General features: G+C 43.9%; 1 protein-coding gene across 5 annotated transcripts in view; it reads right to left on the bottom strand.

The window, feature by feature from the left end:
- yes1 (YES proto-oncogene 1, Src family tyrosine kinase) overlaps positions 1-17,057 on the bottom strand; it is a 58,529-nt gene that overhangs the window by 32,359 nt on the left and 9,113 nt on the right. The window contains exon 2 of one of the 5 annotated variants that reach the window (XM_033019614.1): positions 5,848-5,971. The exons of 2 other annotated variants lie outside the window; for them this stretch is intronic. The gene's annotated coding sequence lies outside the window, so the exon portion shown is untranslated. Of the gene's footprint in view, positions 1-5,847; positions 5,975-13,635; positions 13,640-17,057 lie in introns of all 5 variants that reach the window. 2 more of the 5 variants (XM_033019612.1, XM_033019613.1) reach the window with 2 other exon arrangements.

Here is a 17,057-nt window from a genome sequence, read left to right as displayed (position 1 = left end):
ATAAGGCAGTATAAATGTCTGCAGACTTAATCACTCTCAAACCAGGAAATCTAACCAGAGCCTGCATCAGTATCAACACAACAAACACAGCAGTCTCCATCCACTCAAATGCAATTGAGGCATTTCCACTGCTGAAAATGCTTATTTTATAAATTATGTCAGTTTTAGTGCCTTAATTTATTGTGTGTTTTCACTGCCTTGACTGATTAACTGTACAAGTCATGATGCAACTCGCTAAACACTTTGGTTAGGCCACATTTGGAATATAGAGTGCAGTCTGGTCACCCCATTACAGGAAGAATGTGGATACTTTAGAGAGCGGTGTGTAAGAGGTTTAGCAGAATGCTGTCTGGTTTAGGTGGTATTAGGTACAAAGAGGTTAGTCGAACTTGGATTGCTTTCTCTAGAATGCCAGAGGTTGAGGGGGGCAGCTGTTAGAAGTATATAAAATTATGAAATGCATAGATAGGGTAGACAGTAAGAAAATTTCCACAGTGTAGAAATGTCAAAGACAAGAGGGCATAGCTTTAAAGTATGTGATAAAAAGTTAAAAGGAGATGTGCGGGACTATTTTTTTTACTACACAGATGATGCTTAGCACCTTAAGCGCACTACCAGGGGTGGTGGTGGAGGGAGATACGATAGCGGCATTTAAGAGGCCTGTAGATAAGCATGTGAATATGGGAGGGAATGGAGTGATATGAATCATGTTTGGCAGATGAGATTAATTTATGGTGCTTGGCAGAGACATTGTGAGCTGAAGGGTTTGTTCCTGTGCTGTTTTTATAGTTCTATAAAACCATTCTTGATTTTAATTTTGTTTATAAACAGGTGAGAAATGCTTGTACAATTATCAAAGAGATTCAAACATTTAACGGCCCTGCTGATAATCACAGCTGGGTGAGCCTATGGTTTGGACTTAAATTGGCTGCCCCCAGCTGTTCTGTGAGCACAGCAGGCTGCTTGTGTTTAACTGCCCTGCAACACTCCCCTCAGTTACTAATGCTTGGAGTAATAAGTAATGAAACCCATTGCCTGACACTTGGTCGTCCATGCTTGAATGTGTATGCGGGCATGGCTGCTTCATTAGGAACAGATGTGAATGGAATGGAATAGTCCAATCTGAGACTACTAGTCTGCTGCATTTATGATTGGAAATAATCGATGGCGACAGCTGAAGACGGTGGGGATAAAGGACACTGTCCTGAGGAATTACTGCCGTGATGTGAAGCCAATCATATCAGAAACAAAAAAAGAAAATGTGGAAAATCACAGCAGGCCGAGTAGGTTCAATGAAAAGACAAAGTCAAAGTGGCTGCTACCCACTTCATCAGAACAGATTTGAAACCGTTTGATTTTCTTTTATCTCTACTTGTGTTCTGCAATGTATTACATAAATAGACAAATTACATAAATGGATGAATTAGGCGCAGTCCACATGAATGCTTCAGGTGTTCCATCATTAATAAGATCATTGTTGATTTAAGTACAATCTCATCTTCGCATTCCACTTACCCATTGTATACTTTCATTCACTTGCTTATCAATATCGATCGGCTTTTGCCTTAATATTGAGAGATTCTGCTTCCAGCACCCTTGGAGAAGAAAATGGGTGACTCCTTAATGGTATCAGATGATCTTTCAATTTGAACAGTGGTCCCTCATTCTAAATTCTCCCCCAAGGATGAACATTCTCCACACATCCACTCAGTCAATACCTCCCAAAATCTTGTATTTCCAACAAGACAAATTAACTCTTCTAAACTCCAGGGGGGACGAGTCTAGACTTCTCAACCTTTTCTTAAAATAACACCTACCAAATAAAGTCAAGTCGAGTTTATTGTCACCAGCGCAAGTATGGGGATGTACAGGGACAATGAATATCTTGCTTGCAGGAACACTGTCTAAATGCCAATTAAATTCACCGGTCAGCACTGGCGACAACCTACGACCTCCTGGCGACCCACTACCACTGCATCAACGGCACAAGAATTCTCGCTACTCTCCATGGTGGCTTAATTCTGGTCACAGCTAATTTAAAATTAGCGGCGACCAGAAATGAAGTCGCGACTAGTTCCGAGAATGCAGGAACTACTCACGACCATGAAGGCGACTCCCCGGCAACCACCCGCGAACATGTGGCGACCGCATAGTCTCCTGTCGTCGCCTAAGTGGGACAGGCCCATGAGGAGGAAAATGTGGGAGGAAGCAATGGGATTACTGAGAATGGGAGTTCGGCATGGACTCAGTGGGCCAAATAATCTGTTTGTGCACTGTATTACTATGACTCTGACAATTCCCAACTGTACAGGAAGGAAGACCTTTATTGGACTGAAGATAGACACAAAATGCTGGAGTAACTCAGAGGGACAGGCAACTCTGGAGAGAAGGAATGGATGACTTTCTGGGTCGAGACCCTTCTTCAGACCCTTGGGTTGTGGGATTGCTTAGCTGCAAAACAATAGATACCATTGATTGCAGCAAATTCAAGTTTGCCACTTTATTTTTAAATGTATTTATTGCTGCATCCAGTTGCTCTTTGGGATTGGTTCCCTGGCTTGACGGTAATATTGAGGATTACAATACACCAGGAGGCTAAAGATTATGATGGAATATCATTCTGTGGCTGTACCGGAGTATCTCTTCTGATCAGCAACATCCACATTCCTTGAACGCATAAATGAAAAATGAATGCATTCTTGCCTTAAGAGACACAAAAAACTTGAGTTATGCCCCTGTCCCACTTAGGAAACCTGAACGGAAACCTCTGGAAACTTTGCGCTCCACCCAAGGTTTCCGTGCGGTTCCCGGAGGTTTTTGTCAGTCTCCCTACCTGCTTCCACTACCTGCAACCTCCAGCAAACACCGGGAACCACACGGAAACCTTGGGTGAGGCGCAAAGTCTCCAGAGGTTTCCGTTCAGGTTTCCTAAGTGGGACAGGGGCATAACTCAGCAGGACAGGCAGCATCTCTGGAGAGAAGGAATAGGTGACGTTTCAGGTCAAGACCCATCTTATGCATTCATGCCTAGAGTACATTTTGTAACCTTGCTACCCTTGGTGCTTCAATTGAACATTGAGTATGATTTTTTTTTAGTTGTGGGAGAGTAGACAACAGTATTTTTGTTTCTATGCTCATATTTCACACGACACCACAAGATTCATGGAGTCTGGAGTGAAAGTTGAGGAGTGCTCTGATTATTTTCTCTTAGCTACATAGCGTCAAGTTGCTAACTGTTGACAGTGGAAATAAATATTTCTTTTCACCAGAGATATCAATAAGAAATTGATATAAAATAAAAAATGTGAAAGATTTTCAACCAATTGAGCATGGAGTTTGGAACGCACAACCCAAAGGTGCAGTGAACAAACATTTGAAAAATGCTGCAGTGGATAATTGTGAAGTATTGTGCTTAGTTCTGGTCACCCTCATATAGGAAAGATGTCATTAAGCTGGAAAAAGTACAGAGAAGATATGAGAAAATTTGCCAGGACTCAAGGGCCTTAGTTGTAGTGAGAGATTGTACATGCTTGGACTTTATTTCGTGGAGTGCAAGAGACTTAGCAGTGATCTTTCAGAATGCATAAAATCATGAGAGGAATAGATAGAGTGAATGGAAATAATATTTCCCAGATAAGGTGAAATAAGAACAAAATAATTTTGGCATGGATTTAAGGTGAGAGAGGAAAGATTTAATAGGAACCCAAGGAGCAACTTTTTCCAGAGGGTGGTAGGTATATGGAGCAAGTTGCCAGACGTAGTAGTTGAGGTAGGTACAATAACAATAATTAAAAGGCATTTGGAGATGGAAAATGGATAGGAGGTTTGGATAGTTATGGGCCAAATGAGGGTAAATGGAACTAGCTTAGATAGGACAGGTTGGACTATATGTGCTATATGACTTTGTCCATGATCCAATAAGAAAAATAATTAAATCAATACACAAGAGACTGCAGATGCTTAAGGGCCTGTCCCACAAGCATGCGATAGCATGCGTCTACCGCGACCAAACGTGGTCGCTTGAGGCGTACGGCCTCGTGGGGCCGGTCCCACTTAGATCGGCGGAGGCGTACGTAGTTGTGCGGGGCTGGTCCCGACATCGCGCGGGGCTCCAAAAATTTTGCACTGTTCGAAAATTCCGCACACCAACGGCCTGTCGGCCCACAGGAGCATTGAGGGCGTACGCAGCGTCTCAACGGCATACGCCTAGCGCGTGATGTTGCGCGATGACATCGCCCGGCGTGCCGTTGCGCGATGACATCACCGCCCAATGCCGTGCGATGTCCAAATTCAGTCGGCCTGCCTCCTGCCCAGCTGATTGGTGAGTTTGACGTAAATTACGTCACATGCAAACTTTGCGCGTACTTACCGCGAACTCCGCTTCCGTTTGGTCTAGACGCATGCAATCGCATGCTGGTTGGACAGGCCCTTTAAAGCTTGAGCAAAAAGCAAAGCACTAGAGGAACCTAGCAGGTCAGGCAGAATCTGTGGGGGGGAAATGGACGTTTTGGATCAGGGCTCTTCTTCTTTCTGCAGAAATTGACCCCTTTACAGTATAAAAATGGGTCCCACCCGAAACACTGACTGTCCATTTCCCTCCATTGCCTGTCCCGCTGAATTCCTCCAACATTTTGATTTGTGCTCAAGTAAAGTGTTAATTTTTTAGGCCAACGTGAACAGGATGAAGCTGAATGGTTACTTCTAAAATTCTAAAAGTGAAGTGGGATACTGCGGAAAATATACTGAACTTTCACCTGGGCTTGACAAACTTCAGACAGCTGCAATGTACATCTCATTTTTCTGTCAGCTGTTTGAAATTCAAAGTAGGTCCTTTTCATTTACAAGCCACAACAGCTGACAAAAAGGTTAACCCCAACTGTAGTCTCAATAGAATATAAAGCCTCAAATGTTGCATTGGTTTGGCATCACTTGATTGCAGAAGAGGGCTGTAGTTAATGGTTCAACTTCATTTTCTGCTGCAGGAAGTCAGACAGTAATAAATATAACTCATGGCTCTGTTTGAGGTTGTTAATTGATGTGACTGTTTGCATTGATAGGCATAAAGGGAGAAACAATTGGTGTACCTTTCATGATAAGCATCATGCTCTTGCAATAAAGTTCTATGCACTCTTTCATTTCTAATTGCAATTTAAAAAGGTTCTAATGATCGTACTTGAAGAAATGTCAGCATTTTCAAGGTTATCAGATGTTTAATCCAATGTTTTTTGTTGCATTCTGCTTACATGAATGGGGGAGGGTATTTAAGCATTGAAATCACTTTTTCCAGAATTTATTGCTGGCTATTAAGAATAATAAGATTAAACGATAACTTACCAGTTTGAAGTTTGATCTTTATTTTATGAGGAGTTACGATGAGGGACTACGTGAAGAAGACCCCGTCCAGGCGCACACGCGTCAATCTTCAAAGCAGCAGTGTGAAATCACAGATAATAATTACCGAAGCATAATAGTAAGATAAGTGAGAACCAGAACTTCCAGATGACCTTTATGAAGGGTGGGAGCGGAGGGCACGTAATCCCTCATCGTAACTCCTCATAAAATAAAGATCAAACTTCAAACTGGTAAGTTCTCGTTTAATCTTACTATTTTACTTCGGAGTCATGTGAGTGACTACGTGAAGATTTCAAAGCTCTGTGATTTCATGCTGTAGATTCAAATCCAGGCGTCTCACTGCATTTGATTGACTCTGAATAAGTAAAGCAATCAACAATGCATAACCATAACATTGATGCAATCAGTTAATGGTTTATTTATTATAACAACATTTTTACCCCTCTATCCCAGAGGGGAACTTAATACTGAATCCAAAACAGCACCACCAAATACCTCAGGTTCTGCAATCTCCTTATGGTAATACTTGTAAAACATCCGTTCACTTGCCCATCCTGCGGCCGCAAGGATATGGTCTATTGGAACATCCAAATCCTTGGCTGCCGATGTTGATGCCGCCCTGCTGGAATGAGATTTAAATTTGTCAGTATCAATCCCTGCATCAACCAGCACCTGCTTCAGCCACCTTGAGATAGTCTGCACCGACACTTTCTGATGTGGTTTTTTTATGACTGATAAAGAATGCTGATTCTGCACCTCTTAAGGTTTTGGTAGCTTCAATGTAACATCGTAAATGTGACATTACACAGTCTTGGGTCCGTAGGATATGTTGAAAAAAACAACTTACATCCCGTGACTCCAGGTCTGCTCTGTTTTAGTAAATCATAGACATAGAATGTAATGGCATCTGCTGCTATTACCATCCTATCTATTCATAGTTTCTGCAATGTCTGTACTCGCTGTGCTGAAACTAGTGCCATGAGCATAACTACCTTCATGGTAACTTTGGTCAAAGACAGAGCTGAAATAGGAGTCCATTGACGAAGGAGCATCAGCACATCCCTCACATTCCAGATTTCTGTATACCTGGGTCTAGGAGGCTTGGAATTGAAAATTCCCTTCATAAACCTACAGACCAAAGGGTGCGATCCTACAAGATATTGTTCTGATTCCATCCATAAATATGCAGAGAGGGCACTCCTTGCAGTATTAATCGCACTATAACTTAACAAAATCAAAATAGAGAGTCGACAGAAACTCTAACACATCTGGGATGTTTGCAGTGTGGTATGAAATATTCTGCCTTAAGCAAAACACCTCCCATTTTCTTATGTAAGAAATGTACTGCTTTTGGGTACTATTCCTCCAGGCTGCTGCAATAACATCCACGGTACGATCTGATAGTCCTCTTCCTTAGAATCTGCAAATCAACAAACCAATACGATCATGTAAAGGATGCGAATCACCAGTTACAGGGTGCACAAGTAGGTTTTCTTGTTTAGGAATAATCATAAGAGGCTTTGTGATCATTTTCAACACCAGTGGGTACCATGGTTGTGTAGGCCAGTCTGGTACCACCAATACTCCTGAAGCGGAGTCCTGTTTGATCTTTTGTAGACTACTGAGACAAAATGGAGGAAATGCATACAAAAACATTCCACCCCAATGTAGCGAGAATGCATCCACCGCTACAGCACCAGGATCTGGTTCCCATGAAACATATTTAGGTAATTGGTGGTTAAGTCTAGATGCAAACAAGTCAATTTCTGGTACTCCAAATTGTGCAACAATTTTATTAAACTTGTCACGATTCAACATCCATTCTGTATTGTCATTAAATTTACGTAACCTGGTGTCTGCTATTATGTTGAATCTACCTGGTAGGTAGATTGCCGAAAGCCAAATGTTTCGGCTAATACACCAGTTCCAGATGACGTTTGCCAATCTATCACAGGATTCTGACTTGATTCCACCCATGTGATTAACATACGCTACTGCCGTAGTGTTGTCTATCTGTACCTGAACATGCAAGTTTTGCACATTAGAGCAATAAGCTTTAAGCCCATAAAATGGGATTAAAAGCACAAGAGCTTTTCAGTACATGTGCTTGGAGCAAAGGTACTTCTTCCACATTCCATCTACCTCCACAGCTGGAAATAGTATCAGTAGCGCCCCAACCTAGAGCACTTACATCAGTCTGCAGAATAATGGTAGGTGTTTTAACCAGAATTTCCCTGGAAACATTTGAGACACTCCTGATCCACCATTGTATTTCTGTAATAGCTGTAACTGGTAATTGCATGGGCCTGTCAAAATGCCCTGAATGTCTCCTCAATGCATGTACCTTTGCTCGCTGCAATTGCTGATAATGCAGTGGACCAAACTGCACAGCTGGAAATGAAGCGATTAGTTTGCCAAGCAAGCTTGCCACCTGCCTAATTGATGGGTGATGCTGTGTAATGAGCTTGATACAACCCTCAATTAACTGCAGCCTTTTATCTTTGGGCAGTCACTAACATGTGTTCTGAATTAATAGTGAAACCCAAGGAATCAATTACTGTGCTTGGTGACAATTTGGACTTATCTGGATGTAAAATAAATCCCAGCCTCTCGAATGTGAGCTTGACTATTGACACCGATGCTTCTGTTGTAGCCCAAGTGTCCCCCACAATCAAAATATCATCTAAATAGGCAATTACCAAATGGCCCTGAGCTCTTAGCAGTGCTAAGACTGGTTTTAACAATTTGGTAAATAGTCTAGGGGCTGAGGTTAAACCATTAGGCAATGCTTTAAACTGCCATAATTGACTCATCCAGTTAAACTTTAAGTATCTCCAATCATTACCATGCACAGCCACAGAGTAATATGCATCTTGCAGATCTATGCTGGTCATATAGCATTTTCTTGAAATTAGCTGTACAGCATTGGCAAATGTCTCCATTTTAAAATGTTTATACTGTACAAAGGGGTTAAGACTTGTCAGATTGAGAATAATTCTACAACCACCATCCTTTTTTGCTCTAGGAAAAATACTTGACACAAATTGGTGGTGTTGGTGAACTGACTTCTCAATGACCCCGTTTCCCCCACAATATTCCAAGTTCTGCCTGAATCTCCATATTCTCTTCTTTTGAGAAAATACATGTCCGACTTGAAACATGTTGAATAGGAGGATCCAAATATGGGTAGAATTCAATTCTGAACCCCATAATGCTGCACAGTATAAATGCATCAGCTGTTATTTTTTGCCATTCTTTTAGGAAGAATTGTAACCTTCCCCCAATTGGTAAATGTGAAACACTTAATATCTCTTCCAGGACCAGACCCACCTACCTCGGGGTTTGCTGGTGACAAATGTTGTTCCCTGCTCTTAGTGGGAACACTGTAACCTCCACGTGCCCCAGGAGCAGTGCGCCAATAACGCTTATATGGGAACGACCGACTTGTTCCTTCACCGGCCCCAGTCACTGCCCTTCAGTAGGGAAATTGCCTTCAAACAGATCTGCCAAGCACCGGTGGTTTTATCATCCCCACGGTTTTTGCTTCTTCATTCAGGTCTTTAACCCTTTTGGCTAGAATTTCTCAAAAAAGCAGATTAGCCAATTGAATATTAGTTGGTTTACAGAGCCCCGCAAACTTAGGATGTATGTTAGGCCTTATCTATATTACTAAAAGTCTGATCTTGACCGCTTTTGGCTCGCTGTGCTGTGCTGTGATTTTTGAGAGAACGCCGCCGCCTACCGCCCTCATTTTTGGCCACCTCGCTCATAGCCCCCCTCCCCCTGCCGGGACCGGAGGGGATTTTCCCCATCAATGAAAAATCAGAGAGATATTAATGTTTTAAAATAATTTGCCATTCTCTCTGCTGCCCCTGCTGGAGGGAGGGGGAGGGACTATAACACCAGGTTTGGGTTGAAGTGAAAAGGCACTGCCTGCAAATGGTTGCTTGGGTGGGATGGGGTTGAAGTGAAAAGGCACTGCCTGCAAATGGTTGTTTGGGGGGTTTGGGTAGAAGTGAAAAGGCATTGCCTGCAAATGGTTGTTTGTCTAAACTTGACAACTTCCTGTTTGCTACCACTTACGGCTGTGATTTTTGGCCATCTTACTCAGTCCCCCTCCGCTCATCAGGTGCAGAGGATTCTTCTCAGCAATGAAAAACAAGTGTTATTAGTGTTTAAAAAATGGTGATAATTTCTCTCCTGTCAATCACGTCATGAAGGCCACACCTTTTCCGGTGGGTGGGGGAGGGATTATAAAACCCGGAAGTGTGGGTGTGGCTCAGTCTCTGTATGATGGGGAGGGAGAGGTCACGACTCTGCCTGAGCTGTGAATCAACTAAACACACTGAATGTCTACTGAACTGTGAGTGTTTTATATGGTTTTATGGTGGTTTCACCCTGCTTGAAATAGTATGAAACTGCATTTGAATGTGGTGGCCTTGCACCCTGCGTGAAATGGTATGAAACGGCATTTGAATGTGGTGTTGTTGCACCCTGCATGAAATGGTATGAAATTACATTTGAATTTGGTGGTCTTGTACCCTCCTTGAAATGGTATGAAACTGCACTTGAATTTGGTGGCCTTGCACCCTGCTTGAAATGGTAGAAAAAGGGATTTGAATTTGATGGCCTTGCACTCTGCTTGAAATGGAATCTCAAGGAATAGCCGTGAGTCAACTGCCAGCACATCAGGCTTGAGGGACTGAACTGCCACCCTAAGAATCCATTTGGCCCACAATGACAATACTAGCCCTCTGGAGACCAGTATTCCCTGCAGCCAACAACACCCATACTGGCGCTCCAGAAAGCCCCCCCCCCCCCCCCCCCCCCCCCCCCCCACTGGCTACCAATATTGGAATTGGTGGAGAGGTGGAATATTGCGTCGGGGGACCAGCCCTCCCGTGAGAACATGGGACCCAACGGGTCCCACTTAGTCTAGTAGTACTTTTACAAATACAGTTTATTTCAAAGTGCGCATTACACATGAGTGCTAAGGCATCCTGTTGTGACACAGACACGTGTTCTTCATCCAAGCCTCTGGCAAAAGCCGTAATGCTTGACCCCAGCAACTTCAACACCCGCTGTAATTTCATTTCTTGTGCGCGTACTGCCATGCCCAAATAGCCCCATTTTACATTATTTACTGCTGGGACTGCTAGCAGTGCGCAATTCTGCGGGGTTTCATATTTTTTGGCAGTCTCGTCCATAGTCAGTTCCTGGAGCTGATGGGAGAGCAAGTAATTTATTGTCATTGCTATTTCTTCTCCCAAAGGTTCCCCTTTCAGTCTGGGGACGGAAAACTTTTGGGCCAGACCTTGTATTCTGGGCTCTGTTATTGGGCTTTGGTCCTCGTATGATTCATTATCTGAATCTTGCTGCCCCGAAATATATTCCTCCTCGTAGTGGGGGCAATCTGGTATCCCTGCTTCAGGTGTTTCCAGCACTGGCTCTCCCGTAGGCCTACGCACAGTAAACCCTTTTGCAGGTGCTCCCCTCGCGGGCTCTCCCGTAGGCCCACGCATAGGCAGCCCTTTTTTAGGTGCTGCTAGCGCTGGCTCTCCTGTAGGCCAACGCATAAATTGTCTTTCCACAGACACTGCTGGTGCTGGGTCTCCTGTAGGCCAACCCATAAACTGTCTTTCTTGAGACATGGCTGGCGCTGGCTCTTCTGTAGGCCAACGCTGAGCCGGACCTTTTCCAGGCACTCCCTGCGCTGGCTCTCCTGTAGGCCAACGCGGACTGTACTCTTCCTGGAGTGGGTCCTGATAAATCATTTTCCCTATGAGGAATTCTAGGTTAGCGACCAGAGTAGACATAATGTCTTCCTGAGGCGGGGTAACCTCCGGGTCTGACTCATCTGAGTCTACTGGCCGATCAGATTTTCTCTTGGCCTTGCACCCTAAAGGCGCTGCAACGGTACTTTGAGTTACCGTTTCTGCAGTCGCTGGCTTTACTGCCACCGACTCCTTAATCGGGCGCCCGCTACTCTCAGACCCGCGGTCCTCGTGAGTTTTACCTGTGGTATGCCTCCCCTTACCCTTTCGCACTTTCTCCATTCTAGACTTGTCTGGCACACAGCACAAAGTCTCCCGGAATAAAGCGACCTGAAAGCGAAAGTGAAACCACTTCAGGCTTTTTGCACTCACCGATTGGAGGGGCTTTGCTCCTCTACAACCGGTCGCTGCCGCTATGCGTCTGACGATATGATGCGTGTGCGCCTGGAAGGGGTCTTCTTCACGTAGTCACTCACGTGACTCCGAAGTAAAATTACTCCATCTATTGGTAATTTAGCAAGTAGGTGTACATACGTATGAATGGGCATGCATTTGTATGTGCACTTGTGGATTTCTTTCCATTATGACATTTTAACTTTTTCAAAGATTTTATCTAATTACTTCTGGACCACCTACAGGATATGTGTCTTTTTACAATACTGGAGAAATTTTGAGGAATGAGATTATTATTCAGGTGTTTAAAAATCTACCCATCATGTGAAACCTTATAAATAACAGATATAAATTAGAAAATATCAAGACAGAAAGTCAAAAACTTTTTTCATGACAGACAAATTTTTATCATCGTTTTACCACCAATTTGGACACCAAAAATGTGTCATTAAAAACTGTCACATTTAGTCATGAATATATAATTCATAAATAAATTTCATATGGCCCCTCACACGTATACGTTTAGACAAAGATCTGGGTTTAATATCTTCATCAATACCAGAGAAAAATACAGTAACATGTCTGGTATTTTGCCGAGCAAAAATCCCGTACGGTTGTTGTGTTTGGTGTCCATTGTCACAACGACCGTTATCGGGGGTCGGTATCTCCATAAGTTAACCACGGAGGCTCCAAAACCTTTAATGCTTTTCAAAAACCCAACGAGGTATCCTGGATAGTGCGATTTTTGGGCGAGTTAATTATTTTTCTTATTTTCCAATTTAATATATCAAAAACATTGTGGTGTCAAAAACGCAACGACTGTTTACGATATATTTTCCCACTTTTTAAATTATTAAAGATTTCTTTGGGCGTAAATTGGTCATCAAAACTAAGAAAACGAGCCAATCTTCAATTTGGCAACACACTGACTCTTGTTTACCTTTCTACGGACCAAGTCGCTAACTTCATTCCTTCGTGTTAACTTCCGGAAGCTCCACAACGACTGTTATGGAGACTTTTACTACTAAAAAATCATCCCAAATCAAACCTTCTGACGAATCATCGGCCATTGATAGCTCCAATCCATAAGGTAATGTACTGTTTAGATCACATTGGTGAAAATGTTTGTTTTTCACTAATAATGTAACGTTCGTTTTCTGGGACACCAAACCTTTGAGTGCCTGCCGCAACATATGTTTGTGTGTATGATGTGTAACACGCGTTGCAGTGTCCACTCAGATGGATGCAGTATTCTACTACATGATCAGATGAATGAAGTGGAAACGGTGTTTGCAATTTTATTGTTCCATGTGGTATTCATAAACATAGAAAAGAACAAGAAATACGTGCACTTACTGTGCCAACCAGGTCACTGGTGGACACCACGCGACAACCGTTACACAAAATGTATTTGTGTATTCTGATGCCATTTTCGGAAACTTGCCATCAACATGCTATCTTTTCTTACATTTTTTGTTGATACTATGTTAATCACGAACTCAATAAAGTGCTTTTTTGAAGGAATTTGAAATTTGACCCCCTTTGTCACGTTGTTGTGTGCAGTATTGTAAAAAGACACATATATTAAGCTTCTGACTTTTTTTGCTTAAAACGAAAATAAGAAAAAAGACAAAAGCAGCTGTCCAGAAAAAATGCTGACCCAGACATATTTAGTGTTTCACATTTACTTTAAGCCATCCTTTGAATATTTCATCTAATGCTGGAAAAAATAGTAACAATTACCAATGAACACTTTGTACTGTCCCACAACTAAATGACAATACCATAGTTACTTTGTAAACACAAAGCAACTACATACCAAGTTACTTACAAGGTCAGCCGGCTTTTTCCAGAAATTTACTTACAGAACACAATGACATTTGAATGATTGAAATATTTTAGGACGATATTTACTGAAGTTTACAACGCTAATAAAGATGCATATTGCTACATTGCGCTTAACCAATTCTAATTAAATGTTGCGCATTTATACGTTTTTCTTTTTGCCTATAAAAAGCGACACCTATCACATGTCACTAAACATCTGTTAAAAAGAAAATACATAATTTCAATTTGGAACTGATGCTATGTGACTAACTAATGCCTCCCTTATGACCTTGCTTTGTGGCAATGGAACACAATAAAGAAAAGCAAAATAGTCTTCCACCAGAAGTATTTACATTTTGAATTTATTATAATGTTTGTATCGAATAAAGAGCGATTTTTAAATAAAAAAGAAACTTCATAACTTGGCAATTATCTGAACTCAAGATGACAAATGTATAAATTATTGGATGGAAAAAAAACAAAGATACATGGATTTAAGTTGGCAACGATTTATCCTGGGTGCAGTGCAGTTGGGCAAGTATAGAAGAATTCTCCAACAGCAAAGAGCTACATAATCATCAATGTACCCAAAAGTCTGAAACTGTCAAAGCTCGATTGCATCCTACGAGAATGACTTTCCATACGATTTAGGTTAAATTATGAGCCGAGTTTAGTTTGGGGTCACGTGTACCGAGGTACAATGAAAAGCTTCTGTTGCATGCTGACTAGTCAACGGGAAAAAAATACATGATTACAAACGAGCCATCCAGTGTACAGGTACACGATAGAGGGAATATTGTGAATAACGTTTAGTGCAAAATAAAGGCAATAAAGTCCGATCAAAGATAGCCCAAGGGTCTCCTATAAGGTAGATAGTAGTTCAGGGCTGGCCTTCAAGAAGGGTCTCGATCCGAGACATCACCCATACCTTCAGCAAGACTGGTTCCACACCAAGATGCAGGACAGAACGCCCTGTGGCTATCAAACTTCTCCCCCTTCTGTTGTGGGGTAGATTGAGACTGAACCCCCCCCCTCCCCCAATTTTTGCACATCCCCCAAGCCAGAGCTGCCACGTTTTGTCAGAGCATTTCAGTATTCTAGTACCTGAAAATCAGTATTTTGCTGAGGAAATCAGTATTTTTACGCGGTGCCATTTTGCTGAAAAAATTGTTTTTTATGTGCAGTCACCCATGTAAGAGTACAAGAATGCATAACTTTCTACCAATTGACATGTCTTCTACGTAACTTACATGACAGTGCATTCATTGCCATCACATTGAATACTGCTGTTTGAACGGCTGCTTCCTGCTTTTAGCACCAGATGATGATGTAGAAGCCATTTTGGAAGCCTCCCTCTCCATTCTTCCTCTTTCTCCCTCCCACCATCCCTCTCGCCCTCCCTCACTCTCTCTTCCTCCCTATCTGCCTCCCTCCCCCTCTCTCTTTCTCTCCCCTTTTTCCTCCCTCTCTCTTCCTTCCTTTTTTCTCCCTCCATTATTCCCCCCCCCCCTTTCCTTCTCCCTCTCTGCCTCTGCTCTCCATCCTCTCCCTCTTTCCACCCTCCCTCTCTCTCTCTTTCTCACCCTTGAGGCTAACCACCGTTCTGTAAAATCAAGGCCAATCCCAATGTAACTGCAATCCCACTGGTAACCTTTCACCACTAGGCTTATCCAGAAACCTACTACAGGTGCACAACCTTTTATCCGAAAGCCTTGGGACCAGACACTTTTCGTAATTCGGAATTTGTCGGTCTTCGGAATGGAATTTTTTTAGCGTAGATTTTAATGGCTGGCTCAGTGGTAGAGTGCTCGGCTCATATCCGCAAGGTCGCGAGTTTGCGCCTTGATCCCGGCAGTTCCTCGGTCGCGTGTTTGAGTCTTCAATGTAGTTTTTTCTTGCAGAATAAATGTCTATGAAATGCAGTGTGTTGAATGAATTCCTGAATTAGTAAATGTGACCGCAGCATTGAATCACCTCTCGCACTCATGTCACCCTAGCGGGGCTACATGCCCTTAGGCGGCCTAAGGCGACATTTTCACACTCTTATATCCGTGTGCAGCAGAGGCGACGTGCGTTTGGCGCCAAACGTGAGCTTTGGTGAGCTTTGGTGTGCAGACGACATCCTGGAAAAAATGTCCGGTTTCTTCCAGGTAGGCGATATACCCTCCCGGGCAATATACCCTCCACTTCTCTTTTATGAAGGGGATTTAGTTCCCCTCTCTTCCAGGACCGACCGGAGGATCCGCTGTCACCTCTGCGGGCCACCCTCGGTGAACGCTCACTCAACCTTGTCTTGGGATTCCTATTCTCCCGCGCAATGTACCCTCACCTTCTCTTTTATGAATGGGGATTTAGTTCCCCTTTCTTCGAGGACCGACCGGAGGTTCTGCTGTCACCTCTGCGGGCCGCCCTCGGTGAACGTCCTGTCTCCCTGTCCCTGGGATAGTAGGGGACGATCAAACAGCACAATACCCCCCTCCCCCTCCCCCTCCAACTCCAGAGGAATCCGCTCCCCGATGGGCCGCTACGGCGACACCGACCCCAAGAACAAGACGTACCTTGCACACCATCAGCTTCTGCCCATATGGGGAGCATGTTCCTCTGGAGTTGGAACGGGGCTGGGCTGGAGTTGCTGATCTGGGATCTCCGTGCTTGCAGTGGGCCTGGGGGTCGGTGTCCCGATGAGGGGGCACAGCTCGGGCTGTGGGCGAACTGCCATTTGTCGCCGTAGCGGCCCATCGGGGAGCAGCTTCTGGTGGTCCTTACGTCTCCGGCCAGTTTGCAGTTTTCCTCTGGAGTTGGAACGGGGCTGGGCTGCTGCTGGCTGTGGGTCTCTGGGATCTCCGTGCTTGCAGTGGGCCTGGGGGGGTCGGTGTCCCGTTGGGCCTGGGGGGTCGGTGTCCCGTTGGGCCTGACGTCTCCGGTGACTGGCACTGACTTGCTGGCATCGCCGACATGAAGACAGTGCAAAGCCCCCGCGCCGGTGCAATCGGCGGGGAGCTGGAGAGGGGAGGGAAGGGGTCACACACATGGCCGGGAAGCAGAGGGGTGTAGGTAGGGTGAAACTGAAGGGAGCGACAAACTGCTGCTGCCTGCCCGCTGAGTTAAAAAGTTCCCACGCAAGACTCGCGATGCACTGTGTATCGTGAGTCTACCGTGGGAACTTTTTAACTCAGCGGACAGGCAGCAGCATATTGTCAATTATTAACCCTCCCGCGCAATATACCCTCACCTTCTCTTTTATGAATGGGGATTTAGTTCCCCTTTCTTCGAGGACCGACCGGAGGTTCCACTGTCACCTCTGCGGGCCGCCCTCGGTGAACGTTTTCAAGGACCTTTCTTCAAGGACCGAAAAAATGTCCGCTATTCGGAGGTTTTCGTTATTTGGATCTTCGGATAAAAGGTTGTGCACCTGTACTGCCTGAAAAATAATCAAAGACTCAACTTCCACTGAGAAAGAGAATTCCAAAGACTCATTGTTATACGAGAATTTTCCGATGTGTAAAGCCCATAGCGCTATGTTTAAAGCCCATAGCGCTCCAGCCGTTAGCGCTATATTTAGAACCCAGAGTGCTTTGTTTAAATTCCCACGCGTTAAAATGATAGCGCTCTGTTTAAACTCGAAGCGGGACAGACAGTGACTCTGGAGAGAAGGAATGCGTGACATTTCTGGTCGAGATGTTTTGCACCCTTGTCATTAAACTTGGATAT

This window comes from Amblyraja radiata, chromosome 4, assembly GCF_010909765.2.
Source record: "Amblyraja radiata isolate CabotCenter1 chromosome 4, sAmbRad1.1.pri, whole genome shotgun sequence".
NCBI classification, from domain to species: Eukaryota; Metazoa; Chordata; class Chondrichthyes; order Rajiformes; family Rajidae; genus Amblyraja; species Amblyraja radiata.
This window is presented reverse-complemented; position numbering and strand designations above follow the sequence as displayed.